This window comes from Silene latifolia, chromosome 11 (assembly GCF_048544455.1).
Source record: "Silene latifolia isolate original U9 population chromosome 11, ASM4854445v1, whole genome shotgun sequence".
NCBI classification, from domain to species: Eukaryota; Viridiplantae; Streptophyta; class Magnoliopsida; order Caryophyllales; family Caryophyllaceae; genus Silene; species Silene latifolia.
In genome coordinates this window covers 35,656,502-35,662,844 of record NC_133536.1, presented here as the reverse complement: position 1 = coordinate 35,662,844, position 6,343 = coordinate 35,656,502, and the positions used below count along the sequence as shown (strand labels likewise).

Genomic DNA, 6,343 nt, shown 5'->3' with positions numbered 1-6,343 from the left:
AGTTTCAAGTGCATAACCCCAAAATGAAATTGGAAGACTAGCATGACTCATCATAGACCGAACCATATCAAGCAAAGTCCGATTCCTCCTCTCAGACACACCATTCCATTGTGGTGTTCCTGGTGGAGTTAGTTGTGAAACGATTCCACAACCTCTAAGATGATCACCAAACTCTTGGCTCAAGTATTCTCTTCCACGATCAGATCGTAAAGCTTTAATTGTCTCGCCAGGCTGATTCAGCACCTCATTCTGAAATTCTTTGAATTTTTCAAAAGATTCAGACTTGTGTTTCATCAAGTAAAAATAACCATATCTACTGAAATCATCATTAAATGTTATGAAATACTGAAATCCACCTCTAGAAGTATGACTCATTGGACCACAAACATCAGAATGTATAAGGCCTAATTAATCAGCCGCCCTTTCACTGTGACCAGTAAAAGGCGTTTTTGTCATTTTGCCAAACAAACAAGACGCACATCTCTCAAATGATTCAAAATCAAATGAATCCAAAAGTCTATCTTTATGAAGCTTCTGTACGCGTTTCTCATTTATATGACCCAAACGGCAGTGCCAGAGATAAGTAGGATTAGAATCATTAGTTTTTAATCTTTTGGCATTAATGTTATAGACTTGCTTAGTTAAATTTAGAACATATAGTCCATCAATAATATGAGATTGACCATATAAAATACCATTACGCATAATAGAACAACATTTGTCTTTTATTCGAATATCAAAACCATTCATGTCCAAACACGAAACAGAAATAATATTCCTGCTAATGGCAGGTACATGATAACAATTATCTAGTTCTAAAACTAAGCCAGAAGGCAACGATAAATGAAATGTTCCTACAGCTAAAGCAGCAACTCTTGCTCCATTGACCACACGTAGGTCCACTTCACCTTTTGCCAATGATCTACTCTTTTTTAGTTCCTGCACATTACGACAAATGTGAGAACCACAACCGGTATCTAATACCCAAGAAGTAGAACAACGAGTAGTAACATTTACTTATATAACATGAATAATACCTGAAGTGGAAGCAACACTTCTATTCTTCACATCTTCCAAGTACTTTTTGCAGTTCCTCTTCTAATGCCCCTTTTCATTATAATAATGACAAACATCTTCAGAAGGCGTACCCTTTACTGACTTAGGCTTAGATTTGAGTTTGGCAACAATTGCTTTACTCTTACCCTTACCCTTATCTGAACCTTGCTTTTTAAAGCGCTTTCCCTTCTGTATCATTAGAACATTAGAGGTAGGAGCTTTCTTAATGCTAGGCTCAGCTGTCTTAAGCATCCCATGCATTTCTTTCAGATATTTGTCCAAGTTATGCATGTTATAATTTAAAATAAAATCATTTAAACTTGGATGCAAGGACTGAAGCACAATATCAGTAGCCAACTGTTGGCTTATTCCAGCATCAAGCCTTTCAAGGTTATCAAAATAACCTATCATTTTTATGACATGTGGACTAACAGGCTCATCTTTTCCCATCTTACAGTCAAAGATAGCCTTAACAGTATTGTACCTTTCAGTTCTAGCTTGCTCCTAAAACATAGCTTTCAGGTTTTAAACAATCTCATATGCCGATTCCACGTTCTCATATTGCTTCTGAAGCTCAGAGTTCATGGTGGCAAGAATCAGACAGCAAACATCAGTATTGGCATCAGAATGCTCTTTCCACGCGTTCTTAGCGGTGGTATGGGCATTACTATCTGGTTTCTTAGGTAATTCCTTCTCAAGGACATATACCTTTTCTCCTGCTTGAGAACAATTCTCAAATTGTGATACCATTCCAAGAAGTTTGAACCATTCAACTTTTCCTTCTCAAGGAGGGAACAGAGAGAAAATGAATTGGTGGTATGAGACATTATCTACAACAATATGAATATGCAAGTGTAAGTAACATGTTAAAATATGCAACACATGAATCCTAAACAATTTTAAGATAATAAAATTGTACATGTAGCCCTCATACACATACAATATTCCAAGGCCCCAAATACCTATAACTTAAGTGAGCTTTGGCTCATCGCCCAAATTATAAGGATTAAGGTAAACATCTCTATGTTAATTGCATCTCATATACAACTCTCAGTTTGTTAAATAATCATCATATGAATATTAACTACATGCCTCAAAGTTCACTGTTTTGAAAAACTTTGTTAAGACAACCAATCTACATGTGTGGATAACTGTTATCCACCTGCTCAACTTACATAACCAGAATACTCTACTTTGGCAGACCCATCACTTGATGATATAAGTTTATTACAGTCATTAGGTTGGAAAGGCATAAACTTAATATTCAAGTTATGGGATTAAACATATATGTCAATTATGAATGCATACTAATGAACAAATATATATTATATGCATCTCATACATAAAGGAATCAACATTAGCATGTCTCAAATTAAAACAAAGACATATCATAAACATAATCTCAAGATAGATTAATAAAACATTAAATTTTCGATTTTTAAATTAAAAACTGCCCATAACTCAATCGAACCTTTCGAATTTGACCTTAAAACGCAGACCCTGCTATGCAATCCTATTTAGAATGCCGTTTACATGCGAAAAACACTACTTTTTCATCAAAATTCGACACTCGAAACTGATGAACAATATTTATGAAACAATTTCCATAAATCGTGTTTTCTAATTTAATCTTATAAAATTAGTCGCAAATAAATATGAGTTTAAGGATAATAATATATATAAAATATAGATTACGTATAAAATTTAGACTAATCAAATTAATCTTCTAATCAAATTAGGATTAACCTAAAATTAAATTAGGTTGTACATGTTAACCAGTTAACAATAACACTCATATTATAATCTTATATATTATAAGGGTGGTGCTCATTCATGTACGAGTTTTACTCATTCATGGACGTAAATGACAATAATACCCCTTTTATTTTAATGATTTTATCTTAATACCTTTTTCAATCTCTCCCATCTTCTTTACTCTTTATTGCTCTAATTACAACCATCCAACCACCACTCGGCAGTCACCATCCACCACCCTCACCGCCGCCGTCTCCCTTGCGCCACTCACCAACCAGACACGAAGTCCGAGTACTGAAATAAAAATAAAGAAAATAGGAAAAAAAATACAAAACAATTAACAAAAAAAAAAAAAAACAGTAAACACTGAAACACGTAAAACAATGTTCATACACCCTAGCCACCACCACCAGGCAGCAACCCCGGCGCCACTGCCGGCGGCCCACCCACCACCCCTAAACTCGCCGACGGCCGATGTCTTTTATCCCAACACCGACCACCACCGTCACTGTATGCAAAACAACAATGGACACCCTCTTTACCCCATACCCTGCCACCAGTGTCACCGCCACAACAGGCGACAGACGCCTTCCCTCACCCTAACGCCGACGACGGCCGCCTCCCCTCACCCCAACGCCGGTGACTGTTTAAACAAACCCTAATTTAATTAGTCGAAATCGATTCCGTAATTTGATATAAAATAAATAATAAAATTACGAATTAAAATTATTACTTGATCAATTAGAGAATTAGCATCCATAATTGTAATTTGACGTATTTGATAAATTTGATTAATTTCTTGAGGAGAGAATTAGAGAGAGTTTGTTTTCTTTTGTTTCTAGGCAAAGGGTATGGAATGGAAAACAAATGAAAAAAAGTACATGAATAATTAAATCTCGTACAAGAATGAGCAACTACGTATTATAATTAGCAGAACCTTAAACTATGGAAGTCTTGTCAGTTTAATACAAAAGCAAACTCTATATCCTTTGGGATTATAAGTGTTCAACTTGCAGATTACACATAGATTGATTAAAATAAGGTAAGCAACTTGCAAGGCTTTATTAAGAAGACTCTCAATCTTATTAATATATGTATATCGAATATGGTCAATCATGCAGCATACGAACTCGTGAGAATATATTCATCTACGTGTAAGCAAATTCAATTATTGCGGCTGCAATTCTTAATAACATGAAAACACGCGTCTCATATTCTAAATACAATACTTGTCAAACATGTAACTAAAATCAGCCGACAAACGTTCACATGTATCGTAGAATAAAATTGTGAACGAATTAATTCAATTTTAACATTGCATACGAGGCTCTGATACTACTGGAGGGATTTGTCGGTCCTTAAAACAATTTTATAAGACAAATCTTCAGGACCATATGCCTGTTAGAAATCAGAATTAAACTAAATAAAGAGGGCAATCGAATTACCTCGCAACGAAATTAATCTGAAGAAACGTAAAGCACAGAGAAAGATGAAGGAAGGAAAACTTCTCAATTGATTAATTAGCAAGGCAAAACTAATTACATATATATTCACATCCGAATGTATAACAATCTCACGTAATATGGAAAATAATCCCTACAAATCAGCCAAGATAATAGACTAAATATACACCTACTATATTTACATGATCATGCAAATAATTTCATATCATTTGATATTATATGATATTATTTCCATACTCCCCCTCAAGTTGGACTCCTCGGAAGTCCGAGTCCCAACTTGCGCTGCAAATGATTAAACGCTTCACTTCCAAGTGCCTTGGTAAATAAATCTGCTATTTGTTCCTTGCTCCGAACATGCATCGTCTTAATGGTTTTGTTAACAAGGTATTGTCTAATAAAATGACAATCTATCTCAATGTGCTTCGTCCTATCGTGAAAAACCGGGTTTTTTGCAATATGAATGGCCGCTTGGTTATCACAATATAGCATCATCGGTTTTGTATGAAAAACTCCTAACGAGGCTAAGAACGATTTTAGCCAAATCAATTCGCTAGTAGCATTTGCCATTGCACGATATTCGGCTTCCGCCGTCGACTTAGATACCGTTGGTTGTCTTTTGGCTCTCCACGAAACAGGGGATGACCCGAGTGCAACATAATACCCGGTCAAGGACCTCCGCGTCAATGAGCATCTTCCATGGTCTGAGTCACAGTACCCTCGTAACTGTAAGTCCGAATCCTTGCTCAAAACGATGCCTTTACTTGGGTTGGACTTTATGTACCTGACCACTCTCAACGCAGCATCATAATGTTCCATTCTCGGATTGCTGACAAAACGTGATAATATGTGGACAGCGTAAACCAAATCTGGTCGAGTTATTGTCAAATAAACCAATCGTCCAACCAACCTTCTATACTTCATGGCATCTTTAAGTAAAACACCATTCGCCAACTCCAACTTATGATTCGTCTCCATGGGTGTGTATGCCGGTTTTGCTCCGCTCATTCCTGCTTCTTCAATTATACCCAAAGCATACTTACATTGATTGAGAAATAGCCCCTTTTGCCCATGAGCTACTTCAATTCTTAGAAAGTACTTTAGTTTTCCCAAGTCCTTAATCCCAAAATTTGTATCAAGGAACTTCTTAAATTTGGCGCTTGCAATATTGTCGTTACTAACAACTATCATATCATCGACATATACCAAAACCCCGATGAAAATCTTCCCATTGTTATAGGTGAATAAAGAATAATCGGCTAAGGATTGAACGAAACCGTACCTCTTCAAGGAATCCGCAAGTTTAGAATACCAATTCCTCGATGCTTGTTTCAAGCCGTATATCGATTTCAGTAGTCTACAAACTTTGTTCTCCCCCTTTCGTTCAAACCCTTGAGGAATCCGCATATATACCTCTTCTTCTAAATCACCATGCAAGAAAGCATTATTTACGTCTAGTTGGTCAATATGCCATTTCTTTGCGACTGCCACGACCAACAAACATCGAACACTGGTCATTTTGGCAACCGGTGCATAAGTTTCGTGATAGTCAATTCCCTCTACCCGCGTGAAGCCTTGAGCCACTAACCTCGCTTTGTAACGTTCGATAGAACCGTCGGCCTTATGCTTTATTTTGTAAACCCACTTACAACCGATAGGTTTCTTTCCGGTTGGCAAATTTACCACTTTCCAAGTCCCATTTGTCTCGAGAGCCGTGATTTCCTTGTGCATTGCCTCTTGCCATTTCGGATCATCAGCAGCTTCTCGGTAACACTATGGTTCTTTCACTCCATCAAGCTTTGCTAAGTATGATCTGTGGGTGTTAGAAAAACAATCCGTAATGACATAATTAACTAGAGGGTATCGAGTACCTGATTGCGAGGAGTTTGATCGGCTTTGGTGAGCATTTGTGATGGGTTTTTCAAGCCTTGTGGATTTGCATACATAATCTTTCTTCCAATAAGGTTCCTTCTTCTCCCTTGCACCTCGCCCTACATTCTCCGTCTCTACTCTTTCAGGCTCTTGTATCTCAGCAGTACCCTCTGTTTCCTGCGTTTCATGTGACACTACTC

At 37.0% G+C, this 6,343-nt stretch overlaps 1 long non-coding RNA gene across 1 annotated transcript; it reads right to left on the bottom strand.

Moving 5' to 3' along the window:
- Nucleotides 1-709: 709 nt before the first annotated feature.
- On the bottom strand, nucleotides 710-4,329 carry LOC141614783 (uncharacterized). The gene is made up of 3 exons (XR_012529364.1): nucleotides 4,257-4,329; nucleotides 1,038-1,886; nucleotides 710-939 (listed from the first exon to the last, which is right to left on the bottom strand). It is a non-coding gene; the product is annotated as an uncharacterized LOC141614783 (long non-coding RNA).
- Between the last annotated feature and the right edge of the window lie 2,014 nt (nucleotides 4,330-6,343).